The sequence below is a fragment of the Panthera onca genome, chromosome C1 (genome assembly GCF_046562875.1).
Source record: "Panthera onca isolate mPanOnc1 chromosome C1, mPanOnc1 haplotype 2, whole genome shotgun sequence".
NCBI lineage: Eukaryota > Metazoa > Chordata > Mammalia > Carnivora > Felidae > Panthera > Panthera onca.
The window spans coordinates 55,693,840-55,709,081 of NC_138346.1; the positions used below are offsets into that span (position 1 = coordinate 55,693,840).

The following is a 15,242-nucleotide window of genomic DNA, read 5'->3' on the forward strand; positions in this document are numbered from 1 at the left end:
TGAGGCTGGACTGAAGGGAGGGATAGCATGTTCCCTTTTGAGAAAGAGGATGAATAAAAAAGACAACCCTCACCATTAGTGTGGAAAGGCTTCCCACCTCACAGGAATTGGCTATGAGTCATGGTGGAACAGGTCCACCACAGGGCCTGTATACAAGGGAATGGTGGCTCGGTGTGGTGTGAAGTGGCCCCTGAATTGGCTATGCAGTCCTATAAACACTCCATTACCCAAATGTAGGGCCCAATGCAGGAAAGGGAAGGTATTTCCTTACCAAAAAGGTGGGTAATGGACTCAGTCGGTCAGGGGTCATTATGGGTGAGAATAGGCTATCCATTCTCTAATTTCCACTTCACAACAACACCCCTGTAAGATGGATTTTACCTTCTCAGGGCTGCCTGGATGACTCAGTCGGTTAAGCATCCACCTTCTGCCATGATTTCATGGTTTATGAGTTTGAGCCCCCTATCGGGCTCTGTGCTGATAGCTCAGAGTCTGGAACCTGCTTCGGATTGTCTCCCTCTCTCTCTGCCTCTTCCCCTGCTCATGCTCTCTCTCTCTCTCTCAAAATAAACATTAGGGGAAAAAAAGGTGGATTTTACCTTCTCCTTGGGACTTGTGCTAGAACCAACCTTTGGATCTTCTGCTCCAATTCCTGGTGACTTTTTACCATATCATAGGGATAATATGTTAATGAGTTAACTTATTAGCAAATGCTTCTATTGAGAAGTTACCCTACCTGAAAATTCCCAAAGTGAGGGGAACATTATTGAAAAAGCTGTGATCTCCAGAAGGTTCTATTAAGTCAACTAAGTGCTTGGCCCCAATTTTAATGCTTCTGGCAAGTGGGAGTTCAGTGCCACTACTGTATGGAAGAATGTGTCCCTGGGGACCAAGGAGACTTCAGACGAAGTTGAGCTTGTTACTCTCCCTGGAGAAATTCTTTGATGAGGGCAGAGACATCTGTAGGGACTCCAAGAGTGTATTAGGGACGTTACCAGTCTCAGAGCTGAGTTGGGTTTGCAAGGATATAGAATTTGGTGACATACTTCATATTTTAATTTTTATGGGACAGAAAACTCTGTAAGAAAGACCTGAACTTAAATTCATATTCATAATTATAGCTTAGATTTATACGACTCTGACAGATGGCCTTGGTGGTTTTGACAAAAGGCCACATTGCAGGGAGGAACAAGAAGGAAGGCCCTATGTTTGGAGTTTAAATACTTTTGACCTAGGAGAAGCAGAAAGAAGATAGTATGAGAAGAGCTGAGGTGGTAAAGGGCAGTTCGGTGGGAATAGAGAAGTATTAAGTAGATTTCTTCCATTTAAAAAATCAAACAGTGATAAGATGTTGAATGTTGTTTTACATTTATGTTTATCTTGGTAAGAGCAAAATAAATACCTCTTTGCTGGTAGTGATGTTTCTGGTATTAGAAAAAAGTTTGGAGGAAAATTTGCAAATAAATGCAGTAATTAAAATTCTGTACTATGATAGGCTTTATTATCAAATGAATATATGTTGTCTTTGAGAGGCTTAACTCCATCTTAGGGTCAGTTTACATGAAGGGATGTCTGGGCACTATGCCATTTTATTCTCTATCAGCTGTGTTTGCCAGAGTTCTCTTCTCGGTGTGGTTCCTGGTTAAGGCTGGTCATGTGAGAAACCTGCCTGAGATTTGGAAAGGGGCAGAGTTAGGCAAAAGCCTTTACATTTGTCAGGTCGCTGCAGGGCCCCAGGTGCAACTCATACTTATCGCTAATCTGTTGACTGCAGTCTTCATGTGGTGGGGCAGCAAGTGGCTCAGGTTCTCCCAGCTCCTACCAGATCTCTTTCAGTTTGAGCCTTGGGCCATCCACATAATAAAGGTTTGGAATAGATGAGAAATAGACAAAACAGTACCAGTCTGTCCTCACTGCCTCACCGAGTTTGTCCTTCTTCTACCTACTTTCCTCCCGCTCTCCTTCCTCACTATCTGCCCTGCTGACCTACAGTAACTGTAAGCCCATCATGAAATCAGAGCCCACAAACTTCCATAGCCTTCCCCAACTCTCCTTTGTGATCTTAGAGACTTTGCTCTAATCCTTTAGGTGCTCCCTTCTGGACCTGTATTCCTCTGCTTCTTCCCAAATTGTGTAAGGTCTCCTTTAGTAACTCCCTTATTCACATCACTCACGGTGGCCCTGAATCCTTGGTCAAATCCTAACTGATACAGATACTATATCTGTGCAACATACCTCCGTATGAATAACAGGAACCTCAAAGGGAATTACTCTCTAGGTACTCTCCAACCTAAATTTGGGGTGCCTTGACAAAGCAAAGGAAAGAATAATGAACTTTACAACCATCTAAGGTTGTCAGGTTACTGAAGTCTGCTATTGTCTCCTAAACTTGAATTAAAGATTCAATAGAAAAAAAGATTCATGTTAATTAGAGAACAGATTACTATGTTTATGTAATCTGAAAGAAGTAAGTATCCTTGTTTTATAGGGCCATTAACAGGAACCAGGAAACATCAGTAGAAAGGAAATGTTATGCTGATCGCATATCAACAAAAATATATTTGAGAAGTATTACAGGTAGTTGGATGATTATATAAGATGTATATTTATCACTTTCAGCAGAGACAGTTCTAATATATATCTTGATAAGGATCTGGAAGAATAAAGTATGGTTTCATTTAATTAAAGTAAAAATGTTAGACCAGTTAACTTGGCAATTGTTTGCATGTTTCAGATAGAACAGAGGGAACTCTTCAGAAAGCAGGGAACATTGTTAGTTGCTTTGTTCTTAAATTTTTTTCATACTAGCTAGTAAAGTACTTTCTAGATGAAAACCTCTAGTCAGTGGTTCTCTTGGAAAACAACATACCATTTAGTTTTCAAGAAGAGTAATTTTTTAAATTAAGCCCTTGTGTCTCGCACGATGTTGTGTATAATACAGCATGATTTTGAGAGCATTTGCTTATTCTCCCTCATCGTCACATTCTTCTAAAATATTAACATGGGGAAGAATTTAGAATCAAATTTCCTTCTCTATATTTGTCACTCAGTGATCATTACCATTTACTTTTGAGTTTGAAATCACAGTTTCATGCAGTTCTTCAGCTTTAATTCCTCCTTCTCCACAAAGTAGGGACTCTTTGAAGCACAGAATATTATGGTAGTAGAGGCAGGTGTGAGAGGGGCACCACTGTAGGGGTGGGGTGTTGCATAAGGGCACAAGAGCTGATGACAGGCACTAAGAAGGCAGAGGAAGGAGTGCAGAAAGGGGCACTATTTATAAAATTGGGGGGGCAGATCTCTCACTTTCAGTATAGTTTATTTGCAGAAGCATTTATTTCACTTTACCCAAAGTCAAATTCATTAGGTTTATTACCTGATGTTCAAGTAATTGCAGGTGACAATTTCTCCAAGTGTTTGATCCCTATGTAACATAGGTCACTTTTTTCTAGCTCCAAATAACAGTTTAGTTTCCATTCCACCAACTCTCTGGTGCTGAAGATAGGGCGACAGAGCAGCACCCTACTTCTAGGTCTCATTTTCTGTATTAGTCAACTTTGCTATTGTAACAAAACCTTATGGTCTTGCAACAACAAAACATGTATTTCTCATTCACAGGAAGTGTAGCCTGTGGTCAGCTGTGGCTTTGTTCTAAGTGTCTTCACATTCTGGGACCCAGGTTAAAGGGGAAATACCTATATGGGACATTCCCATTCTTGTGACAGAGGGAAAGATCTAAAGCCCTGGAAGAAGCTTCTTCATAAAGCTTCTGCTCAGCTGTGGCATATATTACGTGTGTTCACATTCTAATGACCAAAACATGTAAGTGGCCAAGCCCAAAGCCAGTGAGGTGAGGAGGTATACTCTCCCTGCAGGAGGAATGTCAAGTCACATAACAGTAGTATGTCATACTGTTAGAAGGAAGAGGTAGTGAATAATGGCAAACAAGATACCACCTACCATAAGTATGTGTAAGCATTTCCTTTTCTCATATTTTCACTTCAAACAGTAGCTCTCTTGGCCCAGCCTCTTTGCTCTTTTATTTACCTGTTGCCTGGGCCAATCACACCCTTGGTGCTAGCTTTGCTCTATTTTTTAAAATTTATCTTCGTTGAGGTATAATTGATACATACTATGTCAGTTTCAGGAGTAAAACGCAATTCTTCAACTATATGTATAAATTGCAAATGGTCACTATAGTAAGCCTAGTTAACATCCATCACCACACATGGTTATAATTTTTTTTTATTGTGACGAGAATATTTAAGTTTACTCTCTCGACAACTTTCAAATGTACAGTGCAGTATTATTAACTATAGTCACCATGCTATACATTTCATCCCCATGACTTATTTTAAAACTGGAAGTTTGTACCTTTTGACCCAGTTCATACATTCCGCCTGCCTCTGGCAACCACCAGCCTGTTCCCTGTATCTATGAGCTTGGTTTTTTTGGTTTTGTTTTGTTTTTTTAAGATTCTACATGTAAGTGAGATCGTACTGTCATTGTCTGATTTATTTCAGTTAGCATAATGCCCGCAAAGTCCATCTATGTTGTTGCAAATGGCATGATTTCATTCTTTTCTATGGCTATATAATATTCCATTGTATGTATATACCACATTTTCTTTATCCATTCATTCATCACTGGACACTTCAGTTGTTTATATATCTTGGCTATTGTCAATAATGCTGCAGTGAAATGGGGGTGCAACTTTTCAAGTTCTTGTTTTTGTTTTCTTTGGCTAAGTACCCAGAAGTGGTGTTGCTGGATGATATGATAGTTCTGTTTTTAATTTTTTAAGGAATTCCATACTCTTTTCCATAGTGGCTATACTAAGAGTACACGAGAGTTCCCTTTTCTTCACATCCTTGCCAGTATTTGTTATTTCTTGTCTTTTTGATAATAGCCATTCTAACAGGTGTCGGGTGATATCTAATTATGGTTTTGAATTGCATTTCCTTGATGATTAATGATGTTGAACACCTTTTTATGTCCCTGTTGGCCATCTGTATGTCTTTTTTGGAAAAATATCTTCTGCCCATTTTTAAAAATTGGATTGTTTGTGGGTTGTTTTCTTGTTTTTGTTTTTGTTTTTTGCTATTAAGTTATATGAATCCTTTAGAAATTTTGATTATTAGCTCTTTATTGGTTATATGATTTGCAAATATTTTCTCCCACTCAGTAAGTTGCTTTTTCATTTTCTTAATGATTTCTTTTGCTGTGCAGAAGTTCTTTAGTTTGATATAGTCCTATTTATTTATTTATTTATTTATTATTTTTTTAAATTTATTTATTTTGAGAGAGAGAGAGAGAGAGAGAGAGAGAGAATCCCAAGCACGCTCTGCACTGTCAACATAGAGCCAGATGCAGGGCTCGAACTCACAAACCATGAAATCATGACCTGAGCCAAAACCAGGAGTCAGATGCTTAACCAATTGAGCCACCCAGGTGCCCCTCACTTGTTTATTTTTGCTTTTCTTGCTTTGCTTTTCATGTCATATTAAAATAATCATCTCTAAGACTTATGTCTTAGAGATGATAGGAGCCTACCATCTATGTTTTCTTCTCGGAGTTTGATGGTTTCAGGTCTCACATTTAAGTCTTTAATCCATTTTTAGTTAATTTTTGTGTATGGTGTAAAATAGTTGTCAAGTTTTACTCTTTTATATGTGGCTGTTCAATTTTCCCAACACTGTTTATTGAAGATACTGTCCTTCCCTTGGCTCATTTGTCATAAATTAATTGACCATATATGCATGGGTTTATTTCTCATCTCTCTATTTTGTTCTGTTGATCTATATGTCTGTTTTTCTGCCAGTGTCATACTGTTTTAATTACTACAGCTTTGGAATACAGTTTGAAATCAGGGAGCATGATTCCTCCAGCTTTGTTCTTCTTTCTCAAGATTGCTTTGGCTATTCAGGGTCTTTTGTGATTCCACACAAATTTTAGGATGAAAATGCCATAGGAATTTTGATAGTGAGCACATTGAATTTGTAGATTACTTTGTATAGTATGGATCTTTTAAAAATACTGATTTTTGGGGCGCCTGGGTGGCTCGGTCGGTTAATCGTCCGACTTCGGCTCAGGTCATGATCTCACGGTCCGTGAGTTCGAGCCCCGCGTCGGGCTCTGTGCTGACAGCTCGGAGCCTGGAGCCTGTTTCGGATTCTGTGTCTCCCTCTCTCTCTGCCCCTCCCCTGTTCATGCTCTGTCTCTCTCTGTCTCAAATATAAATAAACGTTAAAAAATTAAAAAAAAAAAATAAAAAAAAATACTGATTCTTTCAGTCCTTGAGCCTGGACTATCTTTCCGTTTATTTATATCTTCTTTAATTTTTCTCATTAACGTCTTGTGGCTTTCAACATATAGGTCTTTCACCTTTTTGGTTAAATTAATTCCTAGGTATTCTATTCTTTTTGATGCAATTGTAAATGCAATTTTTTCTTCATTTCTCTTTCTGATAGTTCATTATTAGTGTATTTAACTACAGAAGATGTTTATGCACCAACTTTGTATCCTGCAACTTTATTATATTTATTAGTTGTAACAGTTTTTTGATGAAATATTTAGGGTTTTATATATAATATCATTGTATGTGCAAATAGTGGCAGTTTTACTTCTTTCTTTCTAATTTGGATATATTTTATTTCTTTTTCTTGCCTCATTGCTTTGGTTAGGACTTCCAAAATACTGTGGCAAGAGTGAGTGGGCATCCTTGTCTTATTCCTGATCTTAGAGGAAAAGTTTTCAGCTTTTCACCATTGAATATTATGTTAGCTGTGGACTTGTCATATATGTACGGCCTTTGTTATGTTGAGGTACATTCCCTCTATCCCTACTTTGTTGAAAGTTTTTGTCATAAATGGATGTTGAATTTTGTTAAGTGCTTTTTTTCTGCATCTGTTTAGATGACTGTATGATTTTTATCCTTCATTTTATTAATGTGGTATATCACATCGACTACTTTGTGGATGTTGAACCATTCTTGCACCCCTGAAATAAGTCCTACTTGATCATGGTTTATGATCTTCTCAATGTATTGCTGAATTTGATTTGCACCCTCCTTTTATTTTAGTTCTTTGCATGAAAACCAAATCACTCATTGTGAAATTTTCCTTCAATTTTTTTCCTCCTTTTGTTCTGATATTAGAACTACACTTTCAATATTAATACTAATTGTGAATTATTATTGAATGCAAACAATATCATATGGCATTTAAGAACATTTGTGATTTCTTGTATAGATTTTTTTGTTTTTTATACTCAAGAAATAGTATCTTGTATTGTCATCTGTATTTTAGTATAAATATTCTGTCTCCCTAGCTAGACTGTAAATATTCTTTGAGGAAAGGGATGTCCTTCCATTATTTTATAGCTTCAGTGTCTAACTCAGCTATTGGCTGTTTAAGATACTTGTAGGTAAGTTACTTTATAAAGATTCAAGGTGTTTTTAAAATATTGAATCTGCTCATATTCTTCTAAGTTTGAGTTTCTAAATGTAGAGAAAATAGTTTGAAACAGTTAAAAGCCAATCAGTTTATTTTATCAACAAATCATTCTTCAGCAACATACTTTGATTATTGCTAGTTTTTCTTCTCAGATAAAGTATCTATTGATTTTAAGAAGAATAATATCTAAAACACTTATGGCATGATATTGTAGCATATTTTTTACTTTTTTTGAGTAAATTTGACATCTAACATTGTGTAAATTCAAGGGGTACGTCATGTTACTTTGATATATTTATATATTATAATATGGTTGTAGTTGTAATGATATTTATCATATTACATACTTATAGTACAATATTATTGTCTATTCAGTAAACTGCATTACATCTGTGGCTATTTTAGTACTTGTTATAAGTTTGTACCCTTTAACACCATCAATCTTATCCCTCCCCTGTTACCGCTGGTAACCACTGTTTTACATACACACTCTCTCTCTCTGTTTCTTTCTTTTTTTTTTTTTTGATATATGTCTGACTTTTTTAGATTCTACATATAAGTGATATCATGCAGTACTTGTCTAATTTATCATATGAAGCTTATTTTTCTACCTTCATTGGTCATTACTGTTCACCTAGGTATCTGAAATTTAAAAAATTTACCTTATAGGTACTTATTATTCTTTAATACAATTATGAATGCAACTGGGCTTATAGCTCAGAGTGGTTTCAATTTCTAAATTGAAAAAAAAGATAAAGAGATAAAGAATAAGGAAATGTGCTTTAATGTACATAAAATGTACATTTATTTATTTTTGAGACAGAGAGAGACAGAACATGAACAGGGGAGGGTCAGAGAGAGAGGGAGACACAGAATCTGAAACAGGCTCCAGCCTCTGAGCCATCAGCACAGAGCCTGACGCGGGACTTGAACTCACGAACCCCGAGATCATGACCTGAGCCGAAGTCGGACACTTAACCGACTGAGCCGCCCAGGCGCCCCTGTAAAAAAATTTTTTTAATGGAGAATGAAATACATCATGTTGGGTTGAGTAAACAACAAGTATTAAATGATTTATAGTATATATTTGACCAAAATGTGTGGAAGCAAGAGGACAGATCACACTGGAAGACAGAACACAGCTTCATTCTATGAAAGCAGATAAAACTTCATAGAGGGTGTGACACTTCAAATAGGCTTTATTGGAGAAAAGAAGTTTGAGAGGCAGGAAAGGGGAGAAGGGCATTTCAGGAGAAAGCCCAGAAGAGAGAAGGGATCTGCATGCTTGGAGAGTATACAGCAGGGAATAGCAGAAGATGAGAAGGAAAAGAAGAGAGATGGACAATAGAGGTACAGTGATGAAGGATCTTACATTAGTTTCTCAGGGCTGTTGTAACAAATTACCACAAACTTGGTGGCTTAAAGCAACAGAAATTTATTCTCTGGCAGTTCCAGAGGCCAGAACTCTAAATTCAAGATGTTGGGAAAGTTGATTTTTTTTTTTCCTGGATGCTCTGAGGGAGAATCTATCCCATGCTTCTTTCCTAGCTTGTAGTTGCCAGCAATCCTTGATATTCCTTGGCTTGTAGATTCATCACTCCAACCTCTACTTCTGTCTTCACATTGCCTTCTCTGTGTGTCTCAGTCTTCTCTTCTATATCTTGTAAGGAAAAGTGTCATTGGATTCCTGATTATAGGATAATCTTGAGATCCTTGGTTATATCTACAAACACCCTCTTTCCCAATAAGATCACATTCACAGGTTCTGGGAAGATACATGTTTTGGAGGGTTATCACTCAACCCACTTTGACAAGGACTTAATCCTATAAATAAAAGTTTATAGGCAAGGCTGTGCCATTATTACACTTATGTGGAAGATGACACTGGTAGAAAATGGACAAATGATGAAGACTTGAATTAAGTCAAGTGAGTTTAGAGAAGAGAGGCTAGATTCAAAAAGAAATTTCTGAGGTAAGTATACCTCAGATTGAGTGTGTAAGATGGGGAAGAAAGAGTGATCTTGGGAATGATAAATTTGGGTTGTCTGTGAGACATATAGGAGCAAATGCTTTATAGCGGTTGGAAATGTAGGTTGGGGATTTGGGAGGGAGCTTGGGTGGTTAACTGTTAAATCAGTGGTGTCCAATAAACCACACCTGTGAGTATTCACATTCTTGTCACTCCTCTGACTCTGTACTTGGCTATATGATTGGCTTTGGCCAATGGAACATTACCAAGTATGATGCAAGTTTGATAAGCCTTTGTACAGAAGGGCAATGTGGCAGCAGCACTTTTTATATGAAGGAGAAAGTAACTTTTACCATTTTGCTAATGTAATTTACCCTGTGTGGCATATAGGCATCCACATAGTTACTTTATAAATTTACCATTCTCTTGTGAGTTACTGTGGGTTATAAAATTGTACTGGACTAAGGTGAAATCACTACTAGGATAAGGAATAACAACTTAAACATGGATACATGTTGAAATTCTACACAAATAGAATGGGGGAAGAAGGTGCTTACAAAATTTAAAACCAGGTAAGACACCTGCAGTGGTTAATTTTATGTGTCAACTTGTGTAGGGATCAGAGTACTAAGATTAAACATTGTTTTGGGTGTCTCCTCTCTAGATGAGATTAGCATCTGAACTGAAGGACTCAGTAGATTGCTCTCTCCAGTGTGATTGGGCACCATTCCTTCATTCTGTTGAAGGTCTGAATAGAACAAAAAGTGAAAAAAAGGGAATTCAACTCTTTTCCTGCCTTACTGCTTGAGATGGAACATCTCATCCCCTCCTGCCCTTGGACTGGGATTTACCTTATTTAGTCCCCTTGTTCTCAGGTCTTTAGACTTGGACTGAATTACATCACTTGGCTTTCCTGGATTTCTTGCTTTCTTTCTTTTTTTTTTTTTTTAATTTTTTTTTTTTCAACGTTTTTTTATTTATTTTTGGGACAGAGAGAGACAGAGCATGAACGGGGGAGGGGCAGAGAGAGGGAGACACAGAATCGGAAACAGGCTCCAGGCTCCGAGCCATCAGCCCAGATGCCTGACTCGGGGCTCGAACTCACAGACCGCGAGATCGTGACCTGGCTGAAGTCGGACGCTTAACCGACTGCGCCACCCAGGCGCCCCTTTTTTTAAATTTTTTTAAATGTTTATTTATTTTTGAGAGAGACAGAGACAGAATGCGAGTGGGTCAGGGGCAGAGAGAGAGGGAGACACAGAATTGGAAGCAGGCTCCAGGCTCTGAGCTGTCAGCACAGAGCTTGACGCAGGGCTCGAACTCATGAGCCATGAGATCATGACCTGAGCGGAAGTCGGACGCTCAACTGACTGAGCTACCCAAGCGCCCCTGGCTTTCCTGGATTTCTAGTTTGCAGACACCAGATCACGGGATTCAGCCTCCATAATCATGTGAGCCAGTCCGTCATAATAAATCTCTCTCTCTCTCTCTCTCTCTGGATGGATAGATGGATGGATATGGATATATTACTTTTGGGTTTTATTGATTCTGTTTCTCTAGAAAATCCCAAATACAGCTCCTTGGGTTTTGGATTTGACATAGAACATGACCAAATTCTGATGTTATATCTTCATATAAAGATAAATATGAATATCTCTGTGGAACTTACAGTTTAGAGACTTTTAATCTTGGGAATTGGAATAAACCTTCTTTTGTTTGATCCTGTGGACCTGTATCTCCTAAAATAATAATATGCCAATTTTAACTTTTTTGAAGTGAGTGTTTCATTTTGGAAATTGCTTCAACCTATCTGATGATGCCTATTGATCACACAGTGAAAGTCTGTTTTGGGAGATGGAATGATTAGGAGACACACTTAAGAAACAGAAGTTCATTGGGTCAAGAGATTGGTTTCAAGTTCTGGGATGTTGGTAAGGGTGGGATGGAACCAGGAGCACATCAGAGGTTGTGCTTAGCAGATGACTGGAGGAGTTATGTGTCTGCTCTAGATCTCAGTTTCCACATGTGGAAAATGAAAGTGGAGTATTAGATGATCTCTACAGTTCCACCGAATGCTAAAATATAACAGCTCCCTTTGGAATAACAGAAGTTATCTTGTATGGAAGCCAATGAGTGATCAATAAATGCTAACTGACAATGGCAGTGATAAAGTAATGAATACTTGGATCAAAAAAGAAGTTCTTGTTCTTGAAAACTACAAATAGGAAGGCCCTTTTATATTTTCCATTCTCCAATGAGAGGCTACTTGGTCAATATATACAGCTTGGTAGAAAGAGAAGGGGTGGCTAGAGAGGGAGTCAACAGAGCATCTTTCTTGAACTGATTGACTTATCATCACAGTATCATACCTTTTCAGGGTTAGTGCCCTTCAGGGTTCTGTTGACTGCAAATGTTGTTGTAGAATCTATTATAGACAGTTTTGATGGAATTAGCAGACTTACACAGAAAACAGGGCAGAATTACAGAAGATTCTTTGGAGCTATAGCATCCAGAATTTGATAAGGGGACTTCTTCAAGGTTCCATACTGGGCCAAATATTTTCTACTTGTCTCCCCATAACTTATACAGATCCTTCTTTGTCCCTGCTATTCTCTGCCTAGAAAGGATGACCTATATGGATTCTATCAACAAGCTCCAGCACCCTCTAGCTCCAAGTTGGGTCTGGTCATGCTAGGAGGGAGGGAAAATCAGTTCAAGGTATTTGAGGTCAACTTGAGTGTTGATGTCCTTTGACAAGCTGTCACTACTCCTCTGAAGGCAGTTGCTACTATATGAGCCCCCTGTCCTTTGGGTCCTGGTGACCTTCCTCTTCCTTCTCCCATTAGGTCTGGGGGTGGTGACTTCTCTTTTGCTGCAAGTCCCAAGTTTATTCACTGTCCCAGTGGTTTGTCCATATTCTACCTTGGTAATCATTCTCCTTGTAAATTAACCCTCTTGAAATTACTTTGTGCTCTGTTTTTCTCTTGGGACCATGACTAATACACATACTATTCTACGAACTGAGAATGAAAAGGAAATGGCAGCTGGGGCCACATCAACACACATCTTATCATGCAGCCCTCCATTGCAGCCTTCTGGACTACCTTACGAGTATTTTTGGTCACCTTCTCGCTTCTTTCCTCAACCATTGACGCCTTCATTGACCCCATAAATCAAGCAGGGAATAAGGCTGCAGCCAATTCAAAACCAAGCTTGATATGCTCAATTAATTTTCCTACTCTTTCCAGTATTCTTTCTCTACTGCCACTCCTCTTGGTGCTGTAGACCATGGAATCCTCAAAGGCAGAGGTTTTGTCTTAGTCTTCTTTTGTCCCTAGAGCCTGGAATATGATAAATGCTAAGTAACTGCTTTTATAATGAAAACATAGAAGATAGAATTAAGGAAATGACTGCTTATTAAACCTTCTATTTCCAGACAGACCAGGAATGGTCTACTTCTCTTCCTTCTTTGAGGATGCTCAGTGCTTTTCTTACTTCCATGTACAACATTGCTGCTGTATTATAACCAGTCATGTGTTGGTAAATGGTTTTTGTTGTTGTTGTTTTATAAGTTTTATTGAGATATAATTCACATATCATATAATTCACCTATTTAAAGTTTACAATTCAGTGGACTTAAGTATAGTCACAGAATTTTGTAATCAGCACCACAATCAGTTTTAGAACATTATTTTCATTATCTCAAAAAGAAACTCTACCGGTTAGTGGTCGTCTGTTTCTTCTCTGTCTTCTCTCCCCTCACCTTCTGGCAACCACTAATCTACTTTCTATCTCTTTGGATTTGTTTATTGTGGACATTTCCTATAAATGAAATCACACAATATGTGGTCCTTTGTGAGTAGGTTCTTTCACTTTGCTTAAGATTTTTAAGGTTCATCTAAGTTGTAGCATATCAGAACATGTATACTTCCTTATTATGGCCAAATAATACTCCATTTTATGGATATAACACATTTTATTTATCCATTCATCAGTTGATGGACAAAATTTGTTTTCACTGAATGTTGGTAAATGTTTAACAGCTAGGAATCTGGAAAAAAAAAATCCTGATGTGTAGCACTTGTTGATTTCCATCATGTAAATAAGCCCTTCATGGCTGATTGCAAGCTACATAATGTCACTGAACATAGAGTTGGAAAGAGCTGCTAAAATAAAATAGGCTCTTGTGAGCCCCTGCAAGCCAGTTCCAGCATACTACCTTGACCATCTTTACTGATATTTCACTCAAGTTACCAGAGATGGGATCACATGCAGTGAGGTTTCCATGCACTATTACTTTAGGATAATTACAATGATTATATAAAAGTAATACAACAGCCAACATTTATTGAGCACTTCCTATGTATCAGGTACTGTGCTAATCATTTTTTAAAATTTAATTCCTGACCATCACTATTTCCTTAGTAGCCTGCATCTCCAAACTACCAATATTCTGTGCTTGATTCACTGTCTTCTTAATTACTCCAAATGCATTGCATCTCACAATTCTTGCACATGCCTCCTCTACCTGGTACATTCTTTTCCCTAGATATCAACATAGCTCCTTGCCTCATTTCCACCAGATCTCCACTCAGGTGTCCCCTCCTCAGAAAGGTCTTTCCACTACCTCATCCCTTATCTAATCCTTTGCCAAGTTTTGTTTTTCTTCACAGCGCTTGGTGCCAATGTTCTCTTACTCTCTATATTTATTTTCCTATTTGTTTATTGGCTGTCTCCCCACCATAATGTCAGCTCCACGAAGACAGGGTCTTTGTTTTGTTTACTGTTGCATTTTAAATGCCAAGGCCATGTTCTTAATCATGCTGACTAAGCTGGGAAGTGTGGAATTTGTGCACAAGGGCCTCTCTTCCCCCTGTCTGCTCCTCCTGGTGCTATCAGAGGAATGTTTAGAGAACATTCTGCCGTAGTCCCTGCATCTCTGTTACTAGTCCAAATCCTGCCATAGATGAGACTCAGCTGACACAGGTGGAAGACAATCCAGTGATGTGGCTAAGAGTGTGCCTTACTCTGGAGCCAAACTAAATGGATTTGCATCCCAGTTTTGGCACCCACTGTCTGTGCACCTTGGGTTTAATACCCAACTTCTCAGAGTTTCTCCATCTTTAAAATGGGAGAAGATTCCCCATCTCATAAGTCTGTTTTGAGGATTAAATTAATCTCTTAATTTAAAGTGATTGGGGCACCTGGGTGGCTCAGTCAGATAAGTGTCTGACTTCTGCTCAGGTCATGATCTCACAGTTGTGAGTTTGAGCCCTACATCAGGCTCTGCACTGACACTGTGGAACCTGCTTGGGATTCTCTCTCTCCCTCTCTCTCTGCCCCTCCCTTGCTTGTGCTCTCCCTCTCAAAAATAAACATTAAAAAAATAATAAACTGATCAGTGCTGGGACATCTGGATGGCTCAGTAGGTACAGCATGCTGATCTCAGGGTCATAAGTTCAAGCCCCATGTTGGGTGTGGAGCCTACTTAAGAAAAAAATAATAATGTGATCAATACATAGTAAGTGCTTGATACACGTTGTCTTCTTAGCTCTGAGGACATCTTCTGGCAGTAATCTTTACTTACTGTGTAAGTCACCCGTATAAGCCTGCCATGTGGAAAACTGTAAATAAAGTCACTACTTAGCTCTTTATTCTATTACCCTAATTGCTAGCATTCTGTAAGAGCACGTCTAGATTGTCCTGCTGTCAGAGGGAACTGGATAGTTCCTAGTCTGCTTTTGCTTCTCACAAAAGAGGAGACCTCTGAGCATCAAGAAAGTGTAATCAGCCTGCCATTCTTTCCTGGGAAATCACCT

At 38.4% G+C, this 15,242-nt stretch overlaps 1 protein-coding gene across 1 annotated transcript in view; it reads left to right on the forward strand.

Moving 5' to 3' along the window:
* PDE11A (phosphodiesterase 11A) overlaps positions 1-15,242 on the forward strand; it is a 413,214-nt gene that overhangs the window by 20,095 nt on the left and 377,877 nt on the right. The window lies entirely within an intron of this gene.